This window comes from Dama dama, chromosome 5, assembly GCF_033118175.1.
Source record: "Dama dama isolate Ldn47 chromosome 5, ASM3311817v1, whole genome shotgun sequence".
In the NCBI taxonomy this organism is placed as follows: Eukaryota; Metazoa; Chordata; class Mammalia; order Artiodactyla; family Cervidae; genus Dama; species Dama dama.
This window is the reverse complement of record NC_083685.1, coordinates 9,946,221-9,961,498: the sequence shown is the minus strand read 5'-3', so window position 1 is coordinate 9,961,498 and position 15,278 is coordinate 9,946,221.

Genomic DNA, 15,278 nt, shown 5'->3' with positions numbered 1-15,278 from the left:
GGACTCCTCCTCAGGGAAACTTTTCCTAGGTGGCACATGGCCCACCCCAAGCTGACTAGACATGCTGGGGGCTCTACCGCCAGCCAAAAGCATCTCACAACCTCCATTTCAGGTCAGGTCTATAGGTTTGATGAACACAGAGAACCAGAGGGGTTCTCAGAGGTGGGAATACTCCTGGGGAGAAAGGCAGGAGGATCCCCTTACTTATTGGGGGTCCTAAGGTGTCAGATGCTGCGCATCCTTTATCTGACCTCATCCACTGCAATATTGTCTGTTTTCCTCACCACTGAATCCCCAGGGCCTAGCAGAATAGACACTGGGTAAATATTTAATTACAGTAATAGTGAAATAGCTACCATTTATTGAGAGCTTATTATATGCCAGGCACTTTTCAAAGGGCTTTGAGTCTCTTAACTCACGCAATATTTGCTGGATGAAAAATCTGATAACTATAAGGCTAGACTCTTCCGAGTTTACAAATAGAGAAACTGAAAATGCAGAGGTAATAAATGGACAGGGACCAGGCTTTGAATCCAGAGAAAGGTGATGACCTGGGAAGCAAAAGGTCGGCGGGGGGTGGAGGGGGCGGGGTGTCCCAGTTTGAATGAATTCGATGGGGGTGCAAAGGCAGAAACAGAGTGGACTTTGAAGCAAGTGCTTCTGAGGGAGAAGGAGCAAAGGGGATGGGGGGTGGGGGGACAGCCAGGTGGTCGCCTCCTAGAGCAAGTGCTCTGGATGTGGCAAGACAGCCCAGGCCACTCCCCTAAGAAATACTGATATCATGTCCCCCAAAACCACACCCCCTGCCCACAGGAAGGGGTGGAAAGGAGGCTTGAATTTCATCACGGCCACCATGGGGCCTGCAGAGGGGAGGGTTTTGGCTGCTGCCCCAGTGATCATAAGCCCCCACTGCCATAAACACCACTGATCAGGTCCTCTCCTAGAAGTCCAGAGCCGGTGTGTGTGTGTGTCTGTGTCTGTGTGTGTGTGTGTGTTTTGGGGGTGGGGGCACGGCAGGCTGCTCCCCAGCACCACCTGGGATGAGTCACAGGTGACGCCCCAGCCCTGGAGCCTGGGCAGGCAGGAGCACACTGCCAACCCCACCAGTGGTTCTGAGCACGCTTGTCCACTTGGCCTCATTCCTAAGATGAGAAGGCCGGGGTGGGCTTGCTGAGGGGCCACGGGGCTGACCTGCCCTCCTGGACAGGCCATTCCACCAACCTGACTTCTCAGGGGGGCCAGGCACCCCCACAAGGCAAATCCTGGCAGGGAAACAGCAGTGGCCCCTCTGGCCCTCTCTCGCTCTTCCCACCGTGACACAAAGGACCAAGTCTGCCCTGGGTGCTCAGCCCCACCCACCTGATCCAGCCCAAGTCACCAGTGACTCACCTGATCGCCTGAGCAATTGCTTCTTATCTCCCCTGCTGCCTTGAAGCTCTTCCCCGTTGTTCCCACTGTACACGTGGGGTGGTGTTTGGCACAGAGCCGGTGTCAAACAGTTGCAGATGGGCCTTGAGTACAGCGGGGACCACGGCTACAGCCAGGCCTAGGCCGATGGTCTTGGTGCTCCGAGGCCTCCATAACCCCTCCCGCCCCACCCCCACTGCAAGGCGGGCCTGCAGGAAGTCCTGTCCTGGACATGATCCCCTTCACCGAATATCCTAGTGATGCTCTGGGTTCTGGGAAGTGCTGTGGCGCTTTGCGAGGTCCCAGAAGAGAGCAGTTACTTCAGGTGAGCTTGAGCTGCTGTCTGCTGTCTGGAGGGCGGGGGTGGGGGAGTGCGTCTCAGGCCCTGTCCCCCTGCCTGTTGACCAGGGAGGCTATTTGCTTACCCCTGCCATGTTTCCTGTGGACCTTCTACAGGGAGCGGGGGGGACCCCTTGCCAGAGCCCCACGTGAGCCCCTTTTAGCCTTCTCACCACAGGCTTCTCCATCCACAACCAGTGAGGACCACGTGGACACACACAGCCTCTGATTGTTCCCAGCACACCTGTTCTCTCCCATCTCAGCCCCGTCCTCTGTCAGGCCTGCGCTCTCTGCCAGTTGCCTTCCTCCTATGATTTTTGCCTCAGGGCCCTATTGCTCCCTCTATCCAGCTTCTTTCTGCCCCTCCAAGCCTGCTGGGCTGGTTTGAGCCTGTCTGAATCCCAGGTTCACCTGCCTGGACAGGATGTCAGTTCGTTTCCAAGAAGCCCATGGGCTGTACCTTATACTTACGGTTCCCAAGCCATTTGGGGACTTGTCTGTTTCTACCCCACAGGGCCTGACTGGAGGGCACTGTGGCCTGCGTGCCCAAATCTGGCTCAGCCAAAACATCCTTACCTAGGAACTCCACCCAGCCATCAAAAAGCTGGGGGAACAAGGATTTACTGTATAGCACAAGGAGCTGTATTCAATATCTCATAGTAACCTATAATGGGAAAAAAAGAGATTAAAAGTGTGTGTGTGTGTGTGTGTGTGTGTGTATCTCACTTTGCTGTACATCTGAATCTAATACAATATTTAAAGCAACTGTATTTCAATCAAAAAAAAGATTATTTCGTCCTTCTGTATAACACAGGGAACTCTGCTCAAAGTTGTGGCAGCCTGGATGGGAGGGGAGTTTGGGGGAGAATGGGTACATATGACTGAGTCCCCTCTGCTGTCCACCTGAAACTATCACTACATTGTTAATTGGCTATATACCAATATGAAATTAAAAGTAAACAAGAGAGAGAGAGAGATTACTTCGGGGAAAAAAAGCTGAGGGAGGAGAAAGTACATTTTCAAAGCACCCACTCTAAGCCAAGTCTCCTTCTGTGCCCTTCCAAATTTAAGATCTCAGAATCCCCTGTCTTTCCTAAACATTTAATGAATACCTCCTCGGTGTCAGGCTGATCTTTTTCACAACATTCTTGCAAACTATTATTTTCATTTGAGAGGTGAAGAGACTGAGGGTCAGAGAGATTAAGGGACTTTCCAAGGGTTACACAGCTAGTGAATCACTCCAAAGTCTGTGCTCATCTCACCCTGCCACATCCTATCCCAGTCATGGCCTTAAAAGACACACTCAAGGACAACAGGGGCTTCCCAGGTGGCGTCTGTGGTAAAGAACCCGCTGACTGATGCAGGAGACACAGGTTCAATTCCTGGGTCGGCAAGAGCCCCTGGAGCAGGAAGTGGCAACCATTCCAATACTGGAAAGTCCCATGGACAGAGGAGCCTGGCAGGCTACAGTCCATGGGTTGCAAAGAGTTGGACATGACTGATCATGCACGCACACAAGGACAATAAGGCAGAAACTGCAGCATTCTACCCACCGAAACAAGAGATGCAAATTCAAGTGCCTCTTGAAAGTCAAAGTTGCTCAGTCATGTCTGACTCTTTGCGACTCTGTGGACTATACAGTCCATGGAATTCTCCAGTGGGTAGCCTTTCCCTTCTCCAGGGGATCGTCCAAACCCAGGAATCGAACCCAGGTCTCCTGCATTGCAGGCGGATTCTTTGCCTGCTGAGCCACAAGGGAAGCCCAAGAATATGGAGTGGGTAGCCTATCTCTTCTCCAGAGGATCTTCTAGACTCAGGAATTGAACCGGGGTCTCCTGCATTGCAGGTGGATTTGTTACCAACTGAGCTATGAGGGAAGCCCAAGTGCCTCTTGAACTCCAGCAGGCCGTTTAGATGAGTGAAGTTGTCCAGGTGTAACACAAAGGGATAAGTAGGGACGGTGGATGACCGGAGAAGTCACACTCATCCAAAGGCGGTAGGTGCTACTCAGTTCTAACCAAATGTTGCCAATGTGGGACTCTAGGTCAATGGGGCCAGATCTTCTGATTTTTCAAGAAAAGTCTGGACATCTTAAATTTTAATGTGAAATCTGCAAAGGGTTTCCACATGCTGGCTATATCAGGCTGACAATTTGACCACCTAGAAGATGCTCCATGAACTTTGGAAGGATTCCATTTCTATGAAACACCTGGTTTTGATTTTCTGCACTGCTTTGGGGCCCTCAAGATACCCCTCTATCTGGGGAGGGGAGGGGAGGGGTGAGGAGACATAAGTCACACGCATCCAAAAGGCAAGACACACTTAAGGAAAGACACATGAGGGGAATTCCATGGTTGCCCAGTGGGTAAGACTCCATGCTTCCAGTGCAGGGGGTGAGGGTTCGATCCCTGGTCAGGGAACTAAGATCCCACACATGTAAAAAACTAACAAACAAACTAGGGCTTCCCTGGTGACTCAGCGGTAAAGAATTCATCTGCCAATGCAAGAGATTCAGGTTCCATACCTGATGCAAGAAGATCCCACACGCCACAGAGCAGCTAGGCCCATGTGCTGCAACTATTGAGCCTGTGCTCTTGAGCCCATGTGCTGCAAATACTGAAGCCCTCACGCCTAGAACCTGTGCTCGGCAACAAGAGAAACCACTGCAACGAGAAGCCCAAGCACTGCAAACAGAAGGTGGCCCCCACTTGCTGCTACTAGAGAAAACCACGTGCACCCACAGGGACCCAGCACAGCCATAAAGAAAATAAATGTTGTTTTCAGAAAAGACAAGACCCATGGTTATGTCACAGGGACCACTTGAAGGTCTGAGCCCAAGAGTTGCCAACAGAATCTAGGTAACTTAGGCAGAAAGGAGGTTGTTGGAAGGATGCCTACAAGCTTAGAGAATTGGTGAGTGAGACAGGTCTGAAAATTGGCAGAAACCCTGGGGAGCGGAACTGGATGACTGGAACCACAGCTAAGGATTTTGCCACAAAGAGCCTGCTGCCTCCACGGGACACTGGCAGCCACCCAAAGTCCAGACCACCTCTCCTCCCGTGGAGCCTCCTGCCTGTGCTTCAAGGGATTCCATCCAAACGATCTGGCCTGGTGAGAACAAGTGTTTGATATTTTTGTTCCACATAAAATCTGATATCTGATCTACAAGGTGGATCCTCCAAACTACGGGAACGAGAGTCGGGACTAGAAAGACACACACACATACACACACAAACATAGACAGTCCAATCCATGGTCTAAGCTGGAAGGGGTCTTGAAGAGGCTCTCATCTTTCGGTTTCAGGATGGAGAAACTGAGGTCCAGAGCAGACCATGACTCGCTCAAGGCCACAGAGAGAGCCTGTGTTTAAGTGACATGTTGAACCCAGGACTCCTGACTCAGGTTTTCTAACTGAGCTGTCAAGCTCTTCAGGACTCATGAGTAAGGAGATACACATGAGGTGTGGCAGACAGGAAGCCCTCTTGATGGAGGAGGAAATGGAGAAATGCTGAAGGACCTCTTCTTTATTTTTTGGTCATGCCCCCTGTGGTGTGTGGGATCTTAGTTCCCTGACCAGGGATTGAACCCACGCACAGAAGTTCTCAGTCTTAACCACTGGATCACCAAGGAAGTCCAGGGGGGACCTCTTAAGATGGCTAAAACTGGGGTAGGCCGTAATAGAGAACTGTAAATAATAATATGACAGCCATTGCTTTGTTGGGGGCTTCCCAGGTAGTGGTAGTGGTAAAGAACCCGTCTGTCAATGCAGGAAACATAAGAGATGTGGGTTCGATCCCTGGGTTGGGAAGATCCCCTGGAGGCAGCCATGGCAACCCACTCCAGTATTCTTGCCTGGAGAATCTCATGGAGAGAGGAGCCTGGTGGGCTACAGTCCGTAGACTCGCAAAGAGTCAGCCACGACTTCACATGCACTCACGAAAGCATCACTCTTTCTACGGGGTAAGTTCTACAGAGACAGCAATGAGATCTCAGTCCCTGTTGTATCCCCAGCATCTACCGCAGGGTCTGGTACCCAGCAGGTCCTTCATCAATGTTTTTGGAATAAATATGTTACAGGGTATGTGTTGACTATTATATAATAAAATGTCTTTTAAAAAATAAAAAACAGTTAAGGACTTCCCCGGTGGTCCAGTGGCTAAGATTCCAAGCTCCCAATGCAAAGGGGCCTGGTTTGATCCCTGATCAGGGAATTAGATCCCTCATGTTGCGACTAGAGATCCCACATGCCACAGTGAAGATTGAGGATCCTGCATGCCACAACTAAGACCCGGCACAGCCAAATAAATATACATTTTTTAAAAATGAAAACTGTTATTGGAAGTCACTGCGTACCACATCATGGGTTGAATGCTTTGTATGCCGAGAAATCTCCTTGAAGCCTCGCAAATCCTCATGATGCAGATGGTGAAACTGGGGTTCAGAGAGCCTGTTCCCCACCCCAGGTCACAGCTAGGACACAACAGAAGCAGGATTTGAGCTCAGCAAACACAAGAGCCTGGACTGATCCTGGAGGCCAGCTGGGGACAAGCCTGGGCTCAGGAAACCATGGAACAGAGGTGCAGTCCTGGAGCGGGGACACGCTCTTCTAACGCAGCGCTCTGTCATTTAAGAGCTGAGGCTTGACCGGGCGGGGCCTGGAATTTACCTGGAGACTCTGAAGCCACGCGGAGGCGGTGGCGTGGGGACTCCAGCAATTGTCAGCACAGCCCGAGGCTAATCAGAGTACAACGTGCTGAGAAACGCTGAGAAGGCAGCTCAGAGCCTCACAGCCTCACCTCCCCCAGTCCATCCAGAGCCCCCAGAGGCCCAGAGAGGGCAAACTATTTGCAGAAGGACACACAGCCGATAAGCCATTGAGTGTGTCTCTGTGTGTGTGTGTTCGCGCGCGTGCTTAGTCATGTCCAACTCTTTGAGACCCCGTGGACTGTAGCCTGCCAGGCTCCTCTGTCCATGGGATTCTCCAGTCAAGAATACTGGAGTGGGGTGCTATTTCCTACTGAAGATCTTCCCAACCTAGGGATTGAATCCACCATGTCTCTTGCATCTCCTGCCTTGGCAGGTGGGTTCTTTACCACTGGGTCCCCTTGGGAAGCCCAATAAGCCATCGAGGGGAGGTCTCAAAGTCTGAGTCCCAGGGCTGCGTGTTTTCTCCACTGCCCTGAGCCGCACACATTGGGAGCCGGTGACTGCTACAGGCTTCACAGTCACCACTGCTTCTGCTTTTCTCCTAATGATCGTGCGAAGGGAAGCAGGGACAGCCCCTGCTCCCCTCTGTCCCCCTTAGTCAGCGATCTTCACAATGCACCCCCGTTTCGGCCACTGTCCTCTGTTGGGTCCTCCATTGGCTTTCTGCATCATGTCCACATTTCTTCTCCCATCTGCCTTAAGGTTTTCCACTCTGCCTGTCCCTCCACCCGCCCTCTTTGTTCACCACACTTCCTCAGGAAAGTCCCTTTCTCTGACTCCCCAAACCAGAACGGGTTCCACTTCTCTAGGTCTGAGTAACTACCCGCCCCCCCACCCCGCTTTTCCTCTACGGAGATGATAGAATTTTTTAAGTTATTTATTTATATAAATAAATAAATAAATTTATCTGACTGCTTTTTATTTGATTAGCACAAAGGTTTGACTTACAAACATCACGAGATGGTGACCACAGTAAGTTTAGTGAACATTCATCATCTCCTGTCAACACCGTCGTTGCTGTTCAGTCGCTAAGTCGTGACTCTTTGTGACCCCGTGGCCTGTAGCCCCTTAGGCCCCTCTGTCTATGGATTTCTCAGGCAAGGATACTGGAGTGGGTTGCCATTTCCTCCTCCAGGGGATCTTCCCGACCCAGGGATCAAACCCACATCTCCTGCCTTGTCAGGCACATTTTTTTACCACTGAACCACATGGGAAGCCCTAGATACAACATTAAAGAAATAGAAAAAAAAAATTTGTTTCTGATAAGAAGAACCCTTGGGATGTACCATCAACTTTTGTATGTAACATACATCAGTGTTAATCATATTTATCATGTCATACATTACACCCCTAGTACTTATTTATCTGGACATGGAACAACAGACTGGTTCCAAATAGGAAAAGGAGTACGTCAAGGCTGTATATTGTCACCCTGCTTATTTAACTTATGTGCAGAGTACATCATGAGAAATGAGGAAGCACAAGCTGGAATCAAGATTGCCGGGAGAAACATCAATAACCTCAGATATGCAGATGACACCACCCTTATGGCAGAAAGTGAAGAAGAACTAAAGAACCTCTTAAGGAAAGTGAAAGAGGAGAGTGAAAAAGTTGGCTTAAAGCTCAACATTCAGAAAACTAAGATCATGGCATCCGGTCCCATCACTTTATGGCAAATAGATGGGGAAACAGTGGAAACAGTGGCTGATTTTATTTTTCTGGGCTCTAAAATCACTGTAGATGGTGATTGCAGCCATGAAATTAAAAGACGTTTACTCCTTGGAAGGAAAGTTATGACCAACCTAGACAACATATTGAAAAGCAGAGACATTACTTTGCCAACAAAGGTCCATCTAGTCAAGGCTATGGTTTTTCCAGTAGTCATATATGGATGTGAGAGTTGGACTATAAAGAAAGCTGAGCGCCGAAGAATTGATGCTTTTGAACTGTGGTGTTGGAGAAGACTCTTGAGAGTCCCTTGGACTGCAAGGAGATCCAACCAGTCCATCCTAAAGGAGATCAGTCCTGGGTGTTCATTGGAAGGACTGATGTTGAAGCTGAAACTCCAATACTTTGGCCACCTGATGTGAGGAGCTGACTCATTGGAAAAGACCCTGATGCTGGGAAAGATTGAGGGCAGGAGGAGAAGGGGACGACAGAGGATGAGATGGTTGGATGGCATCACCAACTCGATGGACATGGGTTTGGGTGGACTCCAGGAGTTGGTGATGGACAGGGGGGCCTGGCATGCTGCGGTTCATGGGGTCACAAAGAGTCAGACATGACTGAGTGAATGAACTGAATTGAACTGAACTTATTTATCTTATAACTGAGATTTTATAACCTTTTTTTGTCCACGCCCCGCAACTTTCAGGATCCTAGTTCCCACTCCAGGGATCCGGGTCCTCAGCAGTGTGCAGTCTTAATCTCTGGACCGCCAGGGAATTCCCTGAGGGCTGTGCCCTCTGACTGCCTTCATCCAATTCCCCCTCCCCGCCCCCACCTCTGACAACCACAAATATGTTCTCTTTTTCTGTGAGTTTGTTTGTTTTTTTTTCTTTTTTAAATATTCATTTATTCGTCTGTGAGGGGTCTTAGTTTTGGTATACAGAATCTTTAGTTGTGGCATGCCAACTCTTATTTGTGGCAAGTGGGACCTAGTTCCCTGACCAGGGACCGAACCCAGGCCCCCTACATTGAGAGCACAGAGTCTCAGTCACTGGATCACCAGGGAAGTCTCCCAATTTGTTTTTTGAAGTGTAATTGATCTACAATACTATGTTAGTCCCTGTTACACAACACAGGGATTCAGTATGTCTATACATTTCAAAACAATCATGATGATAAGTCTGGTTACCATCTGACACCGTATAGAGACATTACATAATTACTGACCATAGATAATAGCTTCCTTAAAGTGAACTTATCTGCATTATATCCTAGGATGTTCAGACACCGATGAACTCCTTACAAAGGGAATTTATTAAAAAAAAAAAATTGGAGTCATAACAGGCAGTGTTTCCAACTCTTTTTTTTTTCCCCTGGAATGTCCACCAGGGGGCTTCTTGAGCTCTTTCTCCTTCCAGAATACCCTTGGTCTCAGAGGTGACCACCAGAGACTGGAGAGACAGCTGTTTTCTCCACCAGAGTAAACAAAGCTAATACAATCACAGGTGCAGCTGGATGGGGGAAAACTCAAGCCTGGGTGAGAAGCAGCAAGGCAGAGTCTTTGTTTCACTGGCCCTGGGTGGGAGTCCTGGTGAACATCCATTTCATCTAGAAAATGGGGATAATCCTATCAAGCACACGGTGTTGTCGTGAGGACCGAATAAAAGCATGTTATGAAATGTCACTTGATGCTGCAACTCCCTGGCAGTCCAGTGGTTAAGACTCTGCCTTCCAATGCAGGGAGTAAGGGTTCGATCCCTGGTCGGGGAACCAAGATCCCACATGTTATGGGGGTGTGGTCAAGATTTCTTTTTAATATAAAAACAAAAAAATGTCAGCTGTTGCTATCAAATCACTAAGTTTCAAGGACCTGCTTGACCTGATGTATTCTGTTATAGGGATAGTGTAGTGACTGCCATGCCACCCCCTATCTCCAAACTTGCCCAATTCAGCACACCCATGTCTGCTGTTTAACCCTAGAACCTGAATGCATTGGGACTGGACATAAATTATTTTTGCCAGAGTCACACACATTGTGTGTGTGTTTGTCACTCAGTCATGCCTGACTCTTTGCAGCCCCACGTACTATGGCCCACCAGGCTCCTCTGTCCATGGGATTCCCCAGCAAGAATACTGGGTTGGGTAGTTGTTCCCCCGGGTTGGGATCTTCCCAACCCGGGGATCGAACCTGGGTCTCCTGCACTGCAGGCAGATTCGTTACCGTCTGAACCGCCAGAGAAGCCCAGCCTCTACCATTACCTATTATATATGCTTGTCTCACTGTTGCTTTATTTCACCTGCCTGGCCCCTAAATTCTCTGAATTTTCAGTTTCTGGTCTAAATAGAGAATTCATTCAGACGGTACCTGGAATGCTGCATTAATAATCCCAATCACTGCTTTTCAATGAACCAGGCACCAAGCTGTCTGCCTAATATACGTAAACTGAATACATCCAGGGCTTCTGGTAGCCTTGTCACTGCGTGGTGACTTATTTGTCAGGAAAAACGAAAGTAATTAAGACCCTTTCCCAGTCTCTCAAAAGAATGCAAATGGGTGAGTACATTTTTAACAAAGGCTCTGTTGCAGTGTAATTGACATACAATAAACTGCACATGTTTAAAGTGTATAATTTGGCAAGTTTTGACAGAAGTCTACCTGTGAAACTATCACCACAATCAAGATAATGAATATACCTGTAACCTCCAAGGGTTTCCTCTTGCGTTTTGTAATCCTTTCCTCCTGCCTCTCCCTCCCTCCCTCCATACCCAGTAACCACTAGATTGCCTTCTGTCACTGCAGATGACTCTATATTTTCTGGACTTTTATCTAAGTGAAATCACACGGTAATTTTCATTTTCGCCTGCCTTCTTTCACTCCGTGTAATTATTTTGAGATTTGCTCATGTAGTTGTATGTATAATTAACTCCTTTCACTTTGTTGCCAAGTCCCATTCAATGGTATGGATGGAACACCCTTTGTTTATCCATTCACTGGTTGATGGTCACTGGGTTGCTTCCAACTGGGCTTCCCTGGTGGCTCAGATGGTAAAGAATCTGTCCGCAATGCGGGGAGACCCGGGTTCTATCCCTGGTTCGGGAAGATCCCCTGGAGAAAGGAATGGCTACCCACTCCAGTATTCTTGCCTGGAGAATTCCATGGATGGAAGGCCCTGGTGGGCTCCAGTCCATGAGGTTGCAAAGAGTCGGACAGGACTGAGGGACTAAAAACACTTCTCACTTTCATAAATAAAGCTGCTAGGAACATTAGTGGTACAGGTTTGCTTCTGGACATATTTTCATGTCTTAAGGGTGGATACCTAAAAGTGAAACAGCTAGATCAGATGGTAGTTATATATTCAGCTTTTTAAGAAACTGAAAACTGGGAATTCCCTGGCAATCCAGAGTTAGTCCTCTAGTACTCTAGTGTTCCCTGCAGTGTAGGGAACACAGATTTGATCCCTGGCTGGGAAACTAAGATCCTGCATGCCCTGTGACCAAAAACCAAAAACAGAAAACCCCCACAAAAAAACAGAACTACGAACTACAAAGTACTGGCCTCACTTTACATTTCTTGTGTGTGTGTGTGTTTTGCAGGAAGAACCTATGCCCCGGCAGTGGAAGCATGAAGTCCTAACCACTGAACAACCAGGAAATCCTCCCACTTGAGGTTTCTAACAGCAGGGCATGAGAGCTCCATTTGCTCCACATGCTCACCAGCACTTGATTAGGTCAACCTTTTTCGCTGTAGCCATTCTAACAGGTGTGGATTTGGATTTGGAGGGAGCTCATTTTCAATGCAGAGTATGACTTCTTCAAGACAAGAGCTCTCCCTAGGCAAGGCAGTCCCTTAGACGCACTCTCAGATCTCAACACTGCCCTACCCCCTCTCTCCCAAGATATAACCCAGGACTAGGGTCCTGCATAATAAAGGCAAGGTATCATGGAGCTGAGTTGGCAAGAATCTTCTCTGCTCAGAAGGTGGGGAGGGAAAAAGGATGAATAACCACACCTCGATAAACAATAAATTAGCTCATCTAATCCTCATATTAACCCTAAGAGATGATAAACATCTTTAACCAAATTGCAGAGATGAGGAAACACGCTCAGTGAGAAAATGACCTGCCCAAGGTCACATGGCCACATCCTGGATATGCAGCCGGGCACACCCGATTCTAAAGCTTGTGTTGGCTCTCCTCTCCTGCAGAATTCTTCTCTCTGGATACCACAGTGTTAGAAGGCCTCCACTCGGCTCCAGCAGTGACACCGGGCAAGCAGACATCTGAAATGTGTCAGCTGAGGAATGGACAAAGGAATTAGGGCCATTCAGCCAGGAAGAGAGAACTCTCAGCAATGACATAAAATAGTCTTCAGACATTTGAAGAATTGTACTTGACCCAGCATATATCATCTTTAACACTCCCAAAAATCCCATGGACAGAGGAGCCTGGCAGGCTACAAGCCATAGGGTCACAAAGAGTCTGTCTGCCTTTTGCTTGTGGAAAACTTTAGTCAATGAATAAGTTTAATCAGAGAAATGAGAAATGCAGAAACAAAGGAAAACAGTCAAATAATGTAGTGATTAAGGATAGTCAAAGACCTTTAGTTCTTTCTCAGGGGCTACCAACAATATCCTGAGCCACATCCTGTGAGCTGTCTTATAGATGCTAAAACACCAGAGTGAAGAAGTTAACTGCAGATGACCAGACTATACCTAGGACATAAACTGCCACAATTCCAAGAGCTGGCCTCAAAGAAATGTGAACAAGTGGACCCTGAAACTGAAGATGAACTGTACTTAAAACAACTACGACGACACTGGTCAGACCGCTGATGACAGTCTGAAGATGACTGTCAGCGCTGACTGTGCTGTTTCTGCGTGTAGCCTCCTCCTGTCTATAGAGGCTCTTGCTCCACTGGTTGCCCTTGGGGCGGAGTCGGCCTTTGCCCCCAGCTGCTGGCATCTGAAATAAAGCAAACTTTCCTTTCCACCAGCCTGGCCTGTTTATTGGCTTTTGAGAGACGAGCAGCTGGACCCCTTAATATTTTCACTATTAATCATCATCGTCATCATTTTCTTGATTCATTCTTTCATTTTAAAACTGTCAACAATTAGGAAGTAGGAACGCATTTCAATTTTAAAGGTATTATTGACATTCAGTAAACTATTTCGTGCATGAACTACAATTAACACTGACTGAACGAAAGCATTCCACCTTGTCACTTACCTGCTGTTTCACTATTTTAAATTTTAAACACAAATAAAAACTCCAAGTGACCATATAGATTGACAGAAATGAAGTAGGCTAGGTTCTCTTTCTTCATCTTGGCAATCACCGTACTTTTTTTTTTTTTAATCTACAGTTTAAACGAGGGAGATGTAGTACCAAAGGGGCTGGAAGTGATAAACCATGCCCTGTGATTTCGTATTATTATAAACTTTCTTTTGAAACCAAGATGGCTAAGACGAACTGTGTCAGGGATCAGCTGTATAATTGAGAAGTCTCTGAATTAGCTCCCTACATGGGGGGCTGCCCTGGTAGCTCATTGGTAGAGAACCCACCCGCCAAGGCAAGAGACAGGAGAGACGTGGGTTCACTCCCTGAGTTGGGAAGATCCCCTGGAGGGGCATATGGCAACCTACTCCAGTTTTCTTGCCTGGAGAATCCCATGGACAGAGGACCCTGGCAGGCTACAGTTCACGGGGTCACAGAGAGTCGGACACAACTGAAGTGACTTAGCACAGAGACTACAACGTTTGTTAAAAGAGGAGTTATTTAAAAGTGCTTGTTTTTAATTTATATTATTTGTGTCATATTTTAGCTTTTATTTTGTCTATTTTTTCTTTTTTTGCCATGTCATGGGGCTTGTGGAATCTTAGTTCCCCAACCAGAGATTGAACCCAGGCCCTCGGCAGTGACAGCACAGAGTCCTAACCACTGGGCCACCAGAGAATTCCTATATCATCATTTCTATTAAAATTCAACAGTTAACCACAGAGATTGTTTAGAACCCAAAACCAACTCAGGGGAGAGAATCTTGCCTGTGACCTTATTTAGAATTGCTATTATATATATATTTTTTTACATTTTTTTTCTTTTATTATTTTTCCCCACTTTTTTCGAGAAATGATTAGAATTGCTATTGCATTTTGATCATTAAAAATTGCTGTTACACTTTCACAATGAAGGACTTTTAGCCTGCTTTATCACAGTTTTAAAGTTGTCTACACCAAATGCTCCCCTTTGTTGCCCACAACTCCCACTGCCCCCGCCACTGGTACATCACATGGACACAAAGCTGGAAGAGATGCACGTGGAATAGGTGGCTGTGTGTGGCCTTGCAGCAGCGACTTCTCTGAACCTCGATATCCTCATTACTAAAAACTGAGAATTTAATAACATCCCTTCTAGAGGAAGGCTGTGAGGTCAAATGACATGGTATGCGTGTAGTGTTTTTTTTTTTTTTCTCCTGTCCATTGGACTTATCCTTTCCCTCTGGGGTGGGGGTCGGGGGGGGTTGGTCCTGAGAGGAGACTTTAGTCTTGCTGTCTCCTTACTGCAGATGGGGACTCCTGAGTCCACACTTTCCCTGGCATCTAGCTGTACACAGCGGGCGCTGCAATGCCCACTGAAGAGGGTATTCTTCCCCTCCCCCACCCTCAAACGGCCCCACTATCTTCCTTCAAAGTCATTCCCACGCCTAGACCTTGAGAGCCGTTCCAGAAAACCTTTACCTAAGGCAGGGGTTCCTGGATCAGAATCCTTGGAGAGCTCGTGAAAATCCAGCCGGCTGGGTCCCACCCCGAGGGTTTGTGATTGGGCAGGTGTGAGATGAGGCTGAAGATCTGCATTTCTAACAAGTTTTCAGATGGTATGCATGTTGCTGGTCTTAGGACCACACTAAGAACAGCTGACCCAACTTTGTCACATAATTCCATCTAGCTTTGCTAGCGACGGATTCAGAGTCGGGCCTGAACAGGTGGACCAATGAGATGCAAGGAGGGGCGTGGTCAGAGCTAAGGGGTGTGAGCAGCTCCTCCCTCTCCACCCCTCCTCCCTCACCGCTACCCTCTGGGAAACCAAGGTGCCTCGGTGAGTAGCGGCAGCCACTTTGACCATCTGGGCAGTTGACCTTCAGGGAAGCTGATGCTGTGGACT